Genomic DNA, 15,174 nt, shown 5'->3' on the forward strand with positions numbered 1-15,174 from the left:
ATTTCTGTTGAATGTTTTATCTCAGTAACTATGCAGTATAATTTATTATTTTAGTCCTTGGTCCATTTTGTTTGCCTTTGTTAAAAAGAAAATGCCATATGGTACCATATCTAAGATTCATCCTGTCTGTTCATTCTTTCATTCAAAATTTATTTTTTAAGCACCTACTGTGTGCCAGGTCCTGTAAGAGGTATTTGGGATACATCTATGAACAAACTAGACAAAGACTCCTGCCCTGTGGAGCTTAAGTTTTAATGAGTGTGAAAGAGACTGCTGGAGCTTGTTAGCGTTACTCTTTTCCTATTCTTGTTGGCACGTGTCTAGACTACACATTTCAGCCTTCATGTAGCTAAGTGGAACCATGTGAATAGTTCTTGCCAGTGGAATGCAAACAGAATGATAGGTGTCTTTCCAGAAGAAGACAGTTAATAAATAACAGGGTGCCTTCTCTATCCTCTCTGCTATCTTGGTGTAGAGAATGTCATTAGGACCCAGCGGAGGGTGAAACCATTAAGCGAAAGGAAACTGGGTCCTTGAATGATGGGTGGAGAAGAATATCCAGCAACCCACTTGACTGTGATAGGGGCATGATAAGAACTTTGTGTTAAGTCACTGAAGTTTTAGTACTAGAAGTAGATTTCTGTTAAAATCTTAAAATGTATGGCATTGTCTTAGCAGTCATGTGGCACACTTGATGAGGAAACTGACAACGGAGAGGGAAAGTCAGAAACCCATGTTTGTATATAGTGGTAACCAGTTTGGTAAATGTGTCATCTGTGATCATTTGGAAGGCACACCTCACACCCACCGGGCTGTAGGTCAAGTGTTGGAAAAGATCAGAATGTGAGACTGTTAATGGTAAGGTGACATAGGATAGAGATGAGTTCAGAAAGAATTGGCTAGTGCGCAAGCAATAAATGAAAGGGACCGGAGAAAGCTCTGACTCTTGGGGCAGTGAAAGGAAAAACAGACTACTTCCAGACCCTAGAGAGAAAGCAAAACAGTTGAGAAAGGCTTTAAACAACAAAGTCCTAGTAGACCTTCTCAGTTGAAAAAGGTGACTAGTCCTATAGCAAAGATCAGATTAAGGGTATGGGCTCTTGTGCTTGGCTGCTTATCAGAATCCCCTTGGTTCTGCCTGCAGAGATTTTGATTTATTGGTCTGAGGTACATGAAACCCTGTACATAGACTGTTTTTAAAAGTTCCCGAAGTGGGCCAGGTACGGTGGCTCACTCCTGTAATCCCAGCACTTTGGGAGGCCAAGACGGGCAGATACCTGAGGTCAGGAGTTCAAGACCAGCATGGCCAACATGGTAAAACCCTGTCTCTACTAAAAATACAAAAAATTAGCTGGTCGTGATGGTGGGTGCCTGTAATCCCAGCTACTTGGAGGCTGAGGCAGGAGAATCGCGTGAACCCGGGAGGCAGAGATTGAGTTTGCAGTGAGCCGAGATCACGCCATTGCACTCCAGCCTAGGCAAAAAGAGTGAAACTCCATCTCAAAAAAAAAAAAAAAAAAGAAAGAAAAAATAAAGTTCCCCAAGTGATTCTATCATACAGTCAAAGCCAGAAGCAACTGACCTTTTTCATATGGCCTCCAGGTGGCTTCTGTTAGTTGAAAGCAAGCGGCAAAGAAATACATTAGTCTTAGGAAAGAACTTTTTGTGTGTGGTTACTGGCACATGGAATCAACTGGAAACAAATAGATCAAAGGCCTACTAAGTTTCTGAGGGAATTACATTGGCAAAGAAATTATGAGACTGAACTGAACAAGCCCTTAACTATTTGAGCTATAAAACTACTATTTAAAAACAAAAAAACAAAAAACAACAAAAAAAAACAAACCTCTGAGAACTTGGCCTGGCAGGGTAGGTTGATGGGTTGTGAAGGTTGTGCAGCCCCTCTGGACGGTATGCCAGAGCCCACCTGGCCAAGAAGGATATTAGGTAAGGAAGAAGCTCCTGCTCCGGCTCCACCATTGTATATTGGGAGCAGGAAGGGAAGGTGTATGTATATATATTTTTTGGCGACGGAGTCTTGCTCTGTCGCCCAGGCTGGAGTGCAGTGGCGTGATCTCGGCTCACTGCAAGCTCCACCTCCCGGGTTCATGCCATTCTTCTGCCTCAGCCTCCCGAGTAGCTGGGACTACAGGTGCCCGCCACCGCGCCCGGCTAATTTTTTGTATTTTTAGTAGAGACGGGGTTTCACTGTGTTAGCTAGGATGGTCTCGATCTCCTGACCTCGTGATCCACCTGCCTCAGCCTCCCAAAGTGCTGGGATTCCAGGCATGAGCCGCCGCGCCTAACCTGGTGCAGATAGTTTTGCGTTTTGAGTTCACAGATTGCATCTTAAGGAGTTCCACATGATCTTTATGAAGAAGACTATGCCATATCCAGAGATCCTGGATGCACCGACTGAATCGGACTGCACGTGTTCTGCCTGGACATGTGTGGCATGGTGGGAAGAGGCAAGTGTGCTCTGTGTATAAGAAAAGGGAACAAAAAGGTACTTGGTGATTGAAGTTTCGCTAATATCCATGGTTTCCTTTGCTTAAATTCCACTGGAGAGAACTAGTCATATAGTCCTATCTGGCCACAAGGACGGCATGTTGTATATTATATATATATCACTTCTTAGCCAAGGCAGTTTGAAGCAGGTGTGCCTCTATCTTTACCCTCCACTGCCGATATACATTGACCAAATGGAATGGTGTCCAGAGGAACTGGCTGAGGCAGAAGTCCTCAGATGGAGGAGGCTGGGCACCTGCTTGGATGGAGCAGAGCCCTTCTGCCAACCTAATGGGACTCTAACGTGAGCAGATTAGCAAGTGGAATCAGGAACATAGGGCTGGGGAGATTGGAGGTTGAATATGGAAGTCATATAGGCCTTGTTGAGAAAATGCGATTTGAGCACACTTAGATGTTTACCAGCAGAGATCTGGGGAAGAGCAGAGGTAGTGTTCAGTGTTCAGGCCCCAGGGTAGGGGTATACCTGTAAATCCAGGGAAAGAAGCCAGCATGGCCAGAATGCAATGAGCAGGGGAGCATTGTAGGAGACAAGGTGAAAACATTAATGTGGGCCTGTTGACCATTGTAAGGACTTTTACTCTGAGTGAAATGAGGAGTCTTTATAGGGTTTTGAATAGAAGAATAATATGATATGATTTATATTTTTAAATGATCAGTCTAGATGCCATGTAAAGAGTAGACAGTAGAAAAGGAAGAGAGGAGCAGAGACCATTTAGGAGAAATTCTAATGATAATTAAAACAAGATATGGTAGGACAGTAGTAGAGATTGTAAAAAGGATTGAATTACGATACGTTGTATAAATCAGCCTAATGGGTTGGATGTGGCTTGTGAGAGTGGAGGAGTCAAGGAAAAGTCCTTAGTATAGAAGGATGGAATTGCCATAGACTGAGATGGGGAAGGCTGTGAATGGAGAGCGTTTAGATGTTAGGATCAAGGATGAACTTCGATTCACCCTTTGTTCTGAACATGTTGAACTTAAGTTTTATTAGATATCCGTCCGTATGGAGTTGTTGAAGTCATTGTATATGGTGAGTCTAGAGTTGAAGAGAGAAGTCTGAGATAGAAGTATAAATCTCGGCGTCATTGGCCTATATTTAAAATAGCCATGAGACTGGGTGATACCACTTATACCATGAAGAGAATGAGTGAAGATAGAGAAGGAAAAGGAGGAGTAAGAACTGACCCCTGAAGCTCTTCAATATGAGGACATCTGGGAGAAGAGGAAGATCCTACCTCCGGTGAGGTGGGATGAAAGCCAAGAGAGTGTGTGTTCTGGAAAACAAGTGAAGAATATGTTTGGAGGAGGAGGAAGTAATCAACTGTGTCAAATGCTGCCGACAGTCAAGTGATGAGTAAGAACTGACCCTTTGTCTAACAATGTGGAGATTGTCTGGAGAACAGTTTCTGTGTAGTGGTGGGGACAAAAACCCAGTTAAAGTAGGTTTAAGAGGGAAAGTAAGTTTAAGAAAGATGGAGACAGCTAGGATAGGTAAGTCTCCTAATGAATAAATGAGTATCTATTTCTGACCCATTTTTTCTTCTTCTTCTTTTTTTTTTTTTTTTTTTTTTTTTGAGACAGGAGACCACCTCTGTTGCCCATCTGGAGTGCAGTGGCATGATCATGGATCACTACAGCCTTGACCTCCTGGGCTCAAGCAGTCCTCCCACCTCAGCCTCCTGAGTAGCTAGGACTACAGTCATGTGCCACCATTCCCAGATAATTTTTGTAGAGACAGGGTTTCGCCATTTTGCCCAGACTGGTCTCAAACTCCTGAGCTGAGCTCAAACCATCTGCCCACCTCCTCCTTCCAGAGTGCTGGGATTACAGGCATGAGCCATGGAGACCAGCCGTCCAACACCATTTCTTTCTTTCTTTCTTTCCTTTTTCTTTCTTTCTTTTTTTTTTTTTTTGAGGCGGAGTCTTGCTCTGTCACCCAGGCTGGAGTGCAGTGGCATGATCTCAGCTCACTGTAACCTCCACCTCCCAACTTCAAGCGATTCTGCTGCCTCATCCTCCTGAGTAGCTGGGATTACAGGCGCCCACCACCATGCCTGGCTGATTTTTGTATTTTTACTAGAGATGGGGTTTCACCATGTTGGCCAGGCTGGTCTCGAACTCCTGACCTCAGGTGATCTGCCCACCTCAGCCTCCCAAAGTGCTGGGATTACAAGCATGAGCCACTGCGTCCACCATTTCTAATAGTTCCTATTGGAATTTTAGAAGACTCATTAATTCCACTTCACTTTTCCTCCCCCACAAGATGACAGCCAGGAATTAGGCAAATGGTAGTCTGTTTGAGAAAGTGGTTTTAATTGTGGGGAAACAGTGGACTTGCCAGTAGCCCCCAAATGAAATATACCCCCACCCAACTGCTGGCATTTCCAGCAGGGAGCAGATCCTGAACATTTGTGGATCTGGGTGGAGAGGAGAATGTATGCTTTCTGTGGAGTGTGCAGATCCCAAGAAAAAAGGGAGAGGAAGGGGTTGATCTAGGCATGTTCAATTCCTTCTCTAAAACCAACCAGTCTGATTAGGAGAGGAGTGAGTGAGGGTCAGAGAGTCCCTCTACTTGGAAATAAGAAAGTGGACAGTAACTAAATATTAATTTTTGTATTCAAACATGCAAGGTTATATCAGTCTTCTTCTTTGAGACACTTGACAAATATTTGAGTAACCTTGCCATCAGTACTGTGGTGTTCCAGTGACTCTTGCTGCATAATAAGCCACCCCAAAAGTTAGTGACGTTAAACACCGATCATTTGATGACACCTGCAGATCTGGATGGGTGGAGGGTTGGCTTTTCTCTGCTCCATGCCGTCTGGGGCCTTTGCTGGGATGATTGAAATACTAGGGTTGGGGGATGTGGCTTGAGTGACCGGAGGGTTCTTCCCTCCCATGTCTGACTGCCCTGGGATGGGGAAGGCCGGGATCTGCCAGAACGGACACTGGGGCCACCTATGTGTGGTATCTTAATGTGGCTTGTGCTCTTCACCACTTGGCCGCTGTGTCTTAAGAGACAGCGTCCCTACAGGAGGCACCCAGACAGCAGTTGTCCAGGAGAGCAGGGCCAAAGCACAGGCCTTTCACCCCTGGCTGTGGGAGGTGTGCAGCCTCACTTCTGCTGTGTTCTGCATTATGTGAGGAGTCACTGAGGCCAGCCCAGAATGAAGGGGAGAAGAACTGGACTCCTCTCATGGTGCTGGTGATGGTCATGGGAAGGTCACACTGCAAAGGAGCCTGTGTGATGGAGAAATTGTTGCAGTGATCTTCTGCCCGGTATCTGTTTGGAAATTACAGTCTGTCCCACATGGGATAAAGCCTTGTAATCAGAACAAGGGTTCCCACATAAATGGTTAATTTAGCTATAGTGATTATCATGTTTTCCTACTAAATTATACTTTTTAAAGTAAGACTTTATTAAAACAACTAACTATAATATTTACTAGGATTTTTATTACCATATTTAAATAGGTTAGTTTTTTAAAGTAAAGTATTTTGGATATATAATTGTGTTTTTTTTTTTTTAAATCACTATTAAATGATCTTTAACCTTAACCTTCCTTTTCCTTGATCTGGGCATACGTGCGTTTCTGATTCACTTGAAACCAAACTCCCTCCATGCCTGCCTACTTCCTTCCCTCCCTCCCAAGCTCCTATTAATTGTGTGGTAAAATATATGTAATATAAAATTTACCATCTTAGCCATTTTTAAGAGTACAGTTCAGTGGCATTAAGGACATTCACATTGTTGTGCAGCCATCACCCGCATCCATCGCCAGACCTTTTTCATTTTTCCCAACTGAAACTCTTCAACCTTTCTTTTTTTTTTTTTTTTTTTTTTTTTTTGAGACGGAGTCTCGCTCTGTCGCCCAGGCTGGAGTGCAGTGGCGCGATCTCGGCTCACTGCAAGCTCCGCCTCCCGGGTTCACGCCATTCTCCTGCCTCAGCCTCCCGAGTAGCTGGGACTACAGGCGCCCACAACCGCGCCCGGCTAAGTTTTTGTATTTTTAGTAGAGACGGGGTTTCACCGTGGTCTCGATCTCCTGACCTTGTGATCCGCCCGCCTCGGCCTCCCAAAGCGCTGGGATTACAGGCGTGAGCCACCGCGCCTGGCCAACCTTTCTTTTTTTTTGAGATGGAGTCTCGCTGTGTCACCAGGCTGGAATGCAGTGGCGTGATCTCAGCTCACTGCAACCTCCACCTCCCAGGTTCAAGCGATTCTCCTGCCTCAGCCTCCCAAGTAGCTGGGACTACAGGCGCGTACCACTACGCAAGCTAATTTTTGTGTTTTTAGTAGAGATGGGGTTTCACCACATTGGTCAGGATGGTCTTGATCTCTTGACCTCATGATCCCCTCAGCCTACCAAGTAGCTGGGACTACAGGTGCCCACCACCACGCCAGCTAATTTTTGTGTTTTTAGTAGAGACAAGGTTTCACCATGTTGGCCAGGATGGTCTCAATCTCTTGACCTCATGATGCACCCGCCTTGGCCTCCCAAAGTGCTGGAATTACAGGCGTGAGCCACCATGCCCGGCCTTCAACCTTTCTTGATATGCAAGGAAGGCTCATAGCAAACATGCCTTCTTCTCTGCCTTTCATTCAGATCTCTGCTTCCTTGGTCTTCACTTTACCAAGATGGATCTGACTGATCCCATCTAGTTACTCCCTGGCAGGAAGTCTCTCTCTCTGTATGTCCATTTATACAAAATACGCTTGTACTGCAGATACAGTTAGTAGAGGGCCTTCATGGAGGGTGATTGTGTAACTGACTGGTCGATGGTATGGAAATTTCACCTTTTTTCCCAGCAGATGGCAGAGTCCACCTCTGAACAAAGTTACTTATCGTGTTCTTCAAAATCTTGTATAAATGAGCAAGTATTTTGGATTTCTTTAACAATCTCTGTTAAATGATATTGCTTTACTTAAGAAAATGTTAATGGACAGCTTATAAATGTGCAGCATAGTTGTTTGGGCATTAGTGGTAGCAAAAGTAAGCCGTTTAGGGAATCAGAGCAAATTTTCTTGTGACAGACCTGGATCAATTGAGATTGTTGACTTACCTTGGTCAGAAGCAATGTTCAGTTTCCATATGACTAGTGTCCCTCTCCTCACACCTCTTGAATTATGAAAGATAATATGTATTCATGGGACAAAGGCGTGCTTACTGAGCATGCTCCTGTCCAGTTTTAAATAGCCACGTGTCATAATTAAACAATTACTTTGTGCAAAGTACAAAACCAGACAGAATTTTTTTAACTTATAAGACAATATCCCCATTTGTGGCAATCAAAAGCTAAGACATACACATGAAGAAATTAAAAACAACATATACAAAATCAAGTCCTTTAACCCAATGGCCAACTCTTCTCAAAGAAACTGCTGAGGCTGGGTCTGCCGTGGCCCCTGCCTCTGCTTTTATCAGTCAGTGTCCTCGTTTAAGCTGTCTGGCCTCTTGTGTTGGGTGACACCAGCATTTTATCATGGTCTGTGCGTCCTGCCCCAGCCCAGCTTTCTCATAGTCAGTCCTCCGCAGCTCAGCTCCCTTTAGCACTGCTGGTCCTTGGCCAGCAAGCTGCCCTCACTTTCAGCTGCTTCTCCACACATTTCTTTCACCTCCCCCCCCCCCCCAGGTCTCTATTGAAATTTGGCTGTCCTGGAAGAACTCCACTTCCCTGCAACCCTTCAGGTGATTGTATATTCTCTCACATCCCATGCATATTTAGGGGTTGACATTTTTATTAGGGTGACCATGTAACATCATCTAAACCAGACCCACTTGAGAGTGAAAGGGGGCACTATTAATTATGCAGGGACAGCATGCATAAACTGTGATTATCTTGGACAAACCAGGACTTGTGCTCACTGTTTTAACTTTGTGTTTTTGCATAAAAAGTTACTACAAATTTAGCTGCTTAAAATAGTGGAAATTTATTGTGTTCGTTTTTGTAAGTCAGAAGTCCAGGCTCTCTGCTCCAGGTGTCACTGAGCTGAAATCAAAGTGTCAGCTGAGGCTGTAGTTATCACCTAGGGCTTAGAGGGCCTCCTGCTAGCTCCCTGTTGGCAGAATTTCTTTAGTTGCAGCTGTGGTGCTGAGGTCCCCATTTTCCTGCTGGCAGCCAGCTGAGGATGAGTCTCAGCTCCCAGAGGCGGCCTGCAGTTTCTCTTCATGTGACTCTCATAGGCAGTTTGCAACACAAATATTTGCTTTCTTCTAGGCCAACTAGAATGCATCTCTCTGATTTCCTTTCCTGCAGTCAGCCAGAGAAATACGGCTTTTAAGGGGCTCATGCGATTAGACCAGGCCCACCCATTGTAATCTCTCTTTTGCCTTATAACTTAATGTAATCAAAGGAATGATAGCTTATCATATTTATAGGTTCCACCCACACTCAAAGGGGAAGAGATCATACAAGGACAGGGTTCGCTGAAGGTAAACAGAATTCTGCCTACACTAGTCATCCTGATTATTTTTCTACCTGCTTTCCAATTTGCTACTTCTAGACTATTACGTCTTGAATCTCTTAGTTTTTTTTTTTTTTTAAAGTAATATTAGCAAACCAAATTTGGAAGAACATACAAAGGATTATACAACATGAGCAAATGAGAATTACCCCTGAAATGCAAAAGTTGGTTTGCGTGCAGAAATCAATATAATATAACCACGTTAACAGACTAAAGAACGAAAAATAAGATCATCTCAATAAATATGAAAAAGGAATTTGACAAAACCCAACACTCTTTCACGGTTAAAAAAAAATGCAATAAACTGTGAATAGAAGAGAACTTTCTCAGCCTGAAAAAGGACATCTATGAAAAACCCACAGTGGCTAGTCAGAGTGGCTCACACCTTTAATCCCTTTGAGAGACTCAGGGTGGAGAATCACTTGAAGCCAGGAATTAGAGACCAGCCTGAGCAACATAGTGAGACCCTATCTCTACCAAAATAATAATAATGAAAAAAATTAGCTGGGCTTGGTGGTATACACTTGTAGTCCTACCTACTCCGGAGACTGAGGCGGGAGGATCACTTGAGCCTGGGAGATTGAGGCTGCAATAAGTTATGATTGCATCACTGCACTCCAGCCTGGGTGACAGAGTGAGACCCTGTCTCTTAAAAGAAAGAAAAACCCACAGTTAACATCATACTTAATAGTGAAAGACTGACAGCTTTCCCCCTAAAACCAGGAAAAAGACAAGGATGTCCACTCCTGCCACTTTTATTCAACATTGTACTGATGGTCCTAGCCAGGGCACTTAGGCAGGAAAGCAAGCAAAATGCCTCCATATTGAAAAAGAAGAAGTAAAACTACCTGTCTTCACAGATGACATGATCTTGTATATAGAAAATCCTAACTAATACACACAAAAAACCATTATAGATAATAAATTTACCAAGTTTATAAGATACAAAATCAATACAAAAATACTAGGTTTGTGCAAAAGTAATTGTGGTTTCCCCGTTACTTTTAATGGCAAAAACCTCAATAACTTTTGTACCAACCTACTACAAAAAATGCAAAAATTAGTTATATTTCTCTATATTAACAATGAACAATCTGAAAATGAAATTAAGAAAACAGTTTCATTCACAGTAGCATCAAAAAGAACAAAAATAGGATTACATTTAATCAAAGAAGTACTAAACTTGGCACTAAAAAGTGCAAAACATGACTGAAAGAAACAGGCTGAGTGCAGCGACTCATGCCTGTGATCCCAGCACTTTGGGAGGCTCAGGTGGGTGGATCACTTAAGGTCAGGAGTTTGAAACCAGCCAGGCCAACATGGTGAAACCCCATCTCTACTAAAATTACAAAAAAAAAAAAAAAAAAAAGGAAGAAAGAAAAAAATTAGCCGGATGTGGTGGTGCATGCCTGTAGTCCCAGCTACTTGGGAGGCTGAAGCAGGAGAATTGCTTGAACCTGGATGGTGGAGGTTGCAGTGAGCCAAGATTGCACCACTGCGCTCCAGTCTGGGTGACAGAGAGAGACTCCATCTCAATAAAAAAAAAAGAAGAAGAAGAAATTAAGACTTGAGGAAATAGACATGCTGTGTTCATGGGTTAGAAGACTTAACATTTAAAATGACAATACTCCCCGATTCATCTACAGATTCAGTGCAGTCTCTATGAAAATCTCAACTGCTTGTCTGCATAACCCTGTAAACTGATCCTAAAATTCATATAGAAATACAAGAGACCCAGAATGGTCAAAGCAGTCTTCAAAAAGAATACCAAATTTGGAAGACTCACACTTCCTGATTTTAAGACTTACTTCAAGAAATAGTAATCAAGACTGTGATACTGGCATGAGGACAGAATTGAGACCCCAGAAATAAACCCTTGTATTTGTTGTCGATTTTTCAGTGAGGGTGATGACCATCCAATGGAGGAAAGAATAGTATTTTCAAAATATGATGCTGAGACAACAACTGGATATCCACAGACGAAAGAATGAATTTGGATCCATGCCTTATACCTTGTAAACCATGAATTCAAAATGGATTATAGACCCCTTAATGTAAGAGCTACAACTATAAAACTCTTAGAAGAAGAGATTAGATGTAAGTCTTTATGACCTTGAGTTAGTGCCTTCTTAAATATAGCACCAAAAGCTCCAGCAACAAAAGAAAAATAGACAAATTGGACTTCAACAAAATTAAAGACTTTGGTACTTCAAAGGGTACCATCAGGAAAGTAAAACGATAACCCACTGAATAGAAAATATTAGAATGGTAATTATCAGTTGGGAGGAGAAAATGGGAAATTACTGTTTCATCAGTATAGAGTTTCAGATATGCACAATGAAAAAGTTCTTGCAACGTGAACATACTTAACACTACTATTGTGCTATACACTTAAAAATGGTTAAGGTGGTAAGTTTTATGTTGTATGTTTTTACCACAATAAAATATGTAAATTAGGCCGGGCGTGGTGGCTCATGCCTGTAATCCCAGCACTTTGGGAGGCTGAGGCGCATGGATTACTTGACTCCAGGAGTTTGAGACCAGCCTAGCTAACATGGTGAAACCCCATCTCTACAAAAAATACAAAAATTAGCCAGGTATGGTGGTGGGTGCCTGTAATCCAAGCTACTCCGGAGGCTGCAAGAGGATCACTTGAGCCCGGGAGGTGGAGGTTGCAGTGAGCTGAGATTGTGCCACTGTACTGCAGCGTGGGTGACAGAGTGAGACTCCATCTCAAAAAAAAAAAAAAAAAAAAAAAAAAAAAGTAACTTGGGGGAAAAATTGGGGAATGGATCTGAATAGATGTTTCTCCAAAGAAGATATACCAGTGGTTGATATGCACTTGAAAAGATGCTTAACATAATCATTAGGGAAACACAAATCAAAAACACAGTGAGGTGCTATTTCATACCCAGTAGGACAGCTAAATAAAAAAGACTGACCATAACAGTGTTGACAAGCGTGTAGAAAAATCAGAACCCTTATACTTTGTTGGTGGGAATATAAAATGGTGTAGCCACATTGGAAAACAGTTTAACGGTTTCTTAGAATGTTAAACATAGACTTACCATGTGATCCAACAATTCTGCTCCTTGGGAACTGAAAATACGTGTCTCCACAAAAACTTGTATGTGAATGGTCATAGCAGCATTATTCAGAAGAGCTAAAAAGTGGAAATAACCCAAATATCCATCAACTGGTGACTGGACAAAGTGTAGTTTACCAATACAATGGAGTACTATTGGGTAATCAAAAGAAATGAGGTACTGATACATGCTAAAACATAGGTGAACATTGAAAACATCAGTCAGACACAAAATGTCACATATTGTGTTATTCCATTTATGTGATATGTACAGAATAGGCAAATGCATAGAGACATGAAATATACAGAATAGGCAAATGAACAGAACGTACATTAGTAGTTGCCAGGGGCTCGAGAGAGGGAGGAATGGGAAATGGCTGCTAATGAGTATTGGGTTTCTTTTTTAGAGTGATGAAAATGTGCTGAAATTAGATATTGGTTATGATTGTACAACTTTGATTATACTAAAAACCACTGAATTTTACAGTGGGTGAATTTCATGGCATATGAATGGTATCTCAATGTATTCATTTTTTGCATTACTATAAAGGAATAGCTGAGACTGGGTAATTTACAAAGAGTTTTAACTGGCTCACGGTTCTGCAGGCTGTACAAACATGGTACCAGTGTCTGCTCAGCATCTGGTGAGAGCCTCAGGAAGTTTACAATCATGGCGGAAGGCTTAGCAGAAGCAGGCAGATCACAGGACGAGAGCAGGGGCAAGAGGGGAGAGGAGGAGGAGTCAGCTTCTTTAAACAGCCAGGTCTCCTGTGGACTGAGAACTTACTCATCACCAAGGGAATGAAGCTAAACCATTCTTGAGGGATCCGCCCCCATAATCCAGTCACCTCCCACCACACCGCACCTCTAACACTGGGAATCACATTTCAGCATGAGATTTGGAGAGGACCCACATCCAAACCATATCACTCAATAAAGTTATTATTTTGTATTTTAAATTGGATGACTAGGGAAAGCCTTTTTGAGGTAGCGACATTTAAACTGATATTGGAATGACTCACTTGAGGTTGGTAGTTGTGAATTCAGTGTCAGACCAGTCAGCATAGCTGTGTATTTCACTCCCACCACACATTGTGTGGGTGAAGGCAGAGAGTGGATAGGGTTGGGTTTTGATAGAAAAGTATGACAAAGGAAGAGAAGTGGCAAGGAGGGGGTTTGAGTGTGTGCAAAGAAAATATAATATCGAATGCAGGCATGGAGGTTGGTTCAAGAGAGAAATCAGGCTGTGAGGGAGACAAGATAAAGATGGTAGGCTCAATGTAGTATAGGTTCAGTGGGCTGAAGTATTGTTCGAGGCAGACTACTAGAAGGAATGTGCTAGAAAGACAAAAGTTGGTGAGAGTAGGTGCTTGAAACTGAGATTTCAGGTAATGTACAGTAACTGGCAATAAAGTGTCGTAGGTAGGAGGTGACTAGAAACGGCGGCCCACATAGGGTGGAAGAACAGTTGCTAAAGGAGAGGAGTCCAGAGAGGACATATGTATTAACAGATATATTAGCTTCCTGTGGATGCCATAACAAATTACTACCAACGTGGGGTCCTAAACCAACAGAAATTTATCCTCTCACAGTGCTGGACACAAGTTTGAAATCAAAGTGTCAGCAGAGCCACACTCCCTCTGCAGGCTCTAGGAAAGTATCTTTTTGTATTAGATCTCCAGAGAAACAGACTCAATAGGGTGTGCACGCGCATGTCTGAGAGATTTATTATAAAGAATTGGCTCATGCAGTTAAGGAGGATGACAAGTCCCAAGATCTGCGGGGTGAGTTGGCAAGTTGGAGACCCAGGAGAATTGATGATACAGGTCCAATCCTGGTCTGAAGGCCTGAGAACCAGGAGAACCAATGGCGGGTAGTTCCAGCAGGCTCAAGACCTAGGAAGAGTTGATTTTTCAACTGCCTTTGGGTCCAAAGGCAGACAGTTTGAAGACAAGAGGACTTCTTTCTTATTCAGGGCTGGGTCAGCCTTTTTGTTGTATTCAGGCCTTCAAATGATTGGGTGAGGCTCATCCACACTGGGGAAGGCCATCTCTTTTACACAGTCCACCAATATAAATGTTAATCTCATCCAAAACACCCTAAAAGGAACACCCACAAGAGCATTTGACCAAATATCTGGGCTTCTCATAGCCCAGTCAGATTGACATATAAAATTGATTTTATTTTATTATTTCTTTGAGACGGAGCCTCACTCGGTCACCCAGGCTGGAGTGCCGTGGCACAATCTCGACTCACTGCAGCCTCCCAGGTTCAAGCGATCCTCCTGCCTCAGCCTCTCGAGTAGCTGGGATTATGGTCATGCACCAACATGCCCAGCTAATTTTTGTATTTTTAGTAGAGATCGGGTTTCATCGTGTTGGCCAGGCTGGTCTCGAACTCCTGGCCTCAGGTGATCCTCCCGCCTTGGCCTCTCAAACTGCTGGGATTACGTATGTGAGCCACCCACCGTGCCTGGCCCCTTGACACATACATTTAACATCATGCTGTTCTTTCCCTCTTCCAGCTTCTAGCAGCAGTTGGCGTTCTTTGACTTGTGGCTGTGTCACTTCAGTGTCTGCCTCCTTGGTCTCACTGCCTCCTTCTCATCTGTCTCTTCTCCTCTGTGTATCTGTCTTATGTGAAAATACATTTGATTGCATTTTGGGCCCAATCAGGTAATCCAGGATAAATGCTTGCTCTCCCATCTAGATTCTTAAATTAATTTTGTCATAGAAGGTAATATTCACTCTTCTGCCGTATAAGGTAGTGCAGGTTCCAGAGATTAGGATGTGGACATATCTTTTGGGGGGCCGCCATTCATCCCACTACAATCAGTGTATTGGAAAGATCAACTGTAAATGTTGAAATCAACAAGAATTATGACAGTAGTAATGTTGGACTCCACGAAGGAGGGACAGTTCGGGTTTTGGTCTGATGATATGACATTCAAAATTGGAGTTTTAAGGAAAAGGGAAAATGATCTGAGAGTGGCAGTGTGGTTCTAGAAGGACTTCTCCTCCACCTGGAGGTCTAGCTGTTTGAGGAGGGTAAGAAAGAAAGCAGCTGCCACTTGAAATGGCTGCAGGGAAGCTGA

General features: G+C 43.0%; 1 protein-coding gene and 2 long non-coding RNA genes across 52 annotated transcripts in view; 2 read left to right on the plus strand and 1 right to left on the minus strand.

Moving 5' to 3' along the window:
* Window positions 1-15,174, plus strand: part of DTNB (dystrobrevin beta) — a 302,368-nt gene that overhangs the window by 108,322 nt on the left and 178,872 nt on the right. The window lies entirely within an intron of this gene.
* The window catches only part of LOC144333880 (uncharacterized), a 28,796-nt gene continuing 17,696 nt past the window's right edge, over window positions 4,075-15,174 (minus strand). Inside the window, exons 2-3 of the long non-coding RNA XR_013403012.1 lie at window positions 11,693-14,306; window positions 4,075-4,470 (exon numbers count right to left, since the gene is read on the minus strand). This is a non-coding gene — a long non-coding RNA (uncharacterized LOC144333880). The remainder of the gene's footprint in view (window positions 4,471-11,692; window positions 14,307-15,174) is intronic.
* On the plus strand, window positions 4,078-9,827 carry LOC144333884 (uncharacterized). Its single transcript, XR_013403016.1, has 3 exons — window positions 4,078-4,136; window positions 4,477-6,108; window positions 9,500-9,827. It is a non-coding gene; the product is annotated as an uncharacterized LOC144333884 (long non-coding RNA).

This window comes from Macaca mulatta, chromosome 13 (assembly GCF_049350105.2).
Source record: "Macaca mulatta isolate MMU2019108-1 chromosome 13, T2T-MMU8v2.0, whole genome shotgun sequence".
Taxonomy (NCBI): Eukaryota; Metazoa; Chordata; class Mammalia; order Primates; family Cercopithecidae; genus Macaca; species Macaca mulatta.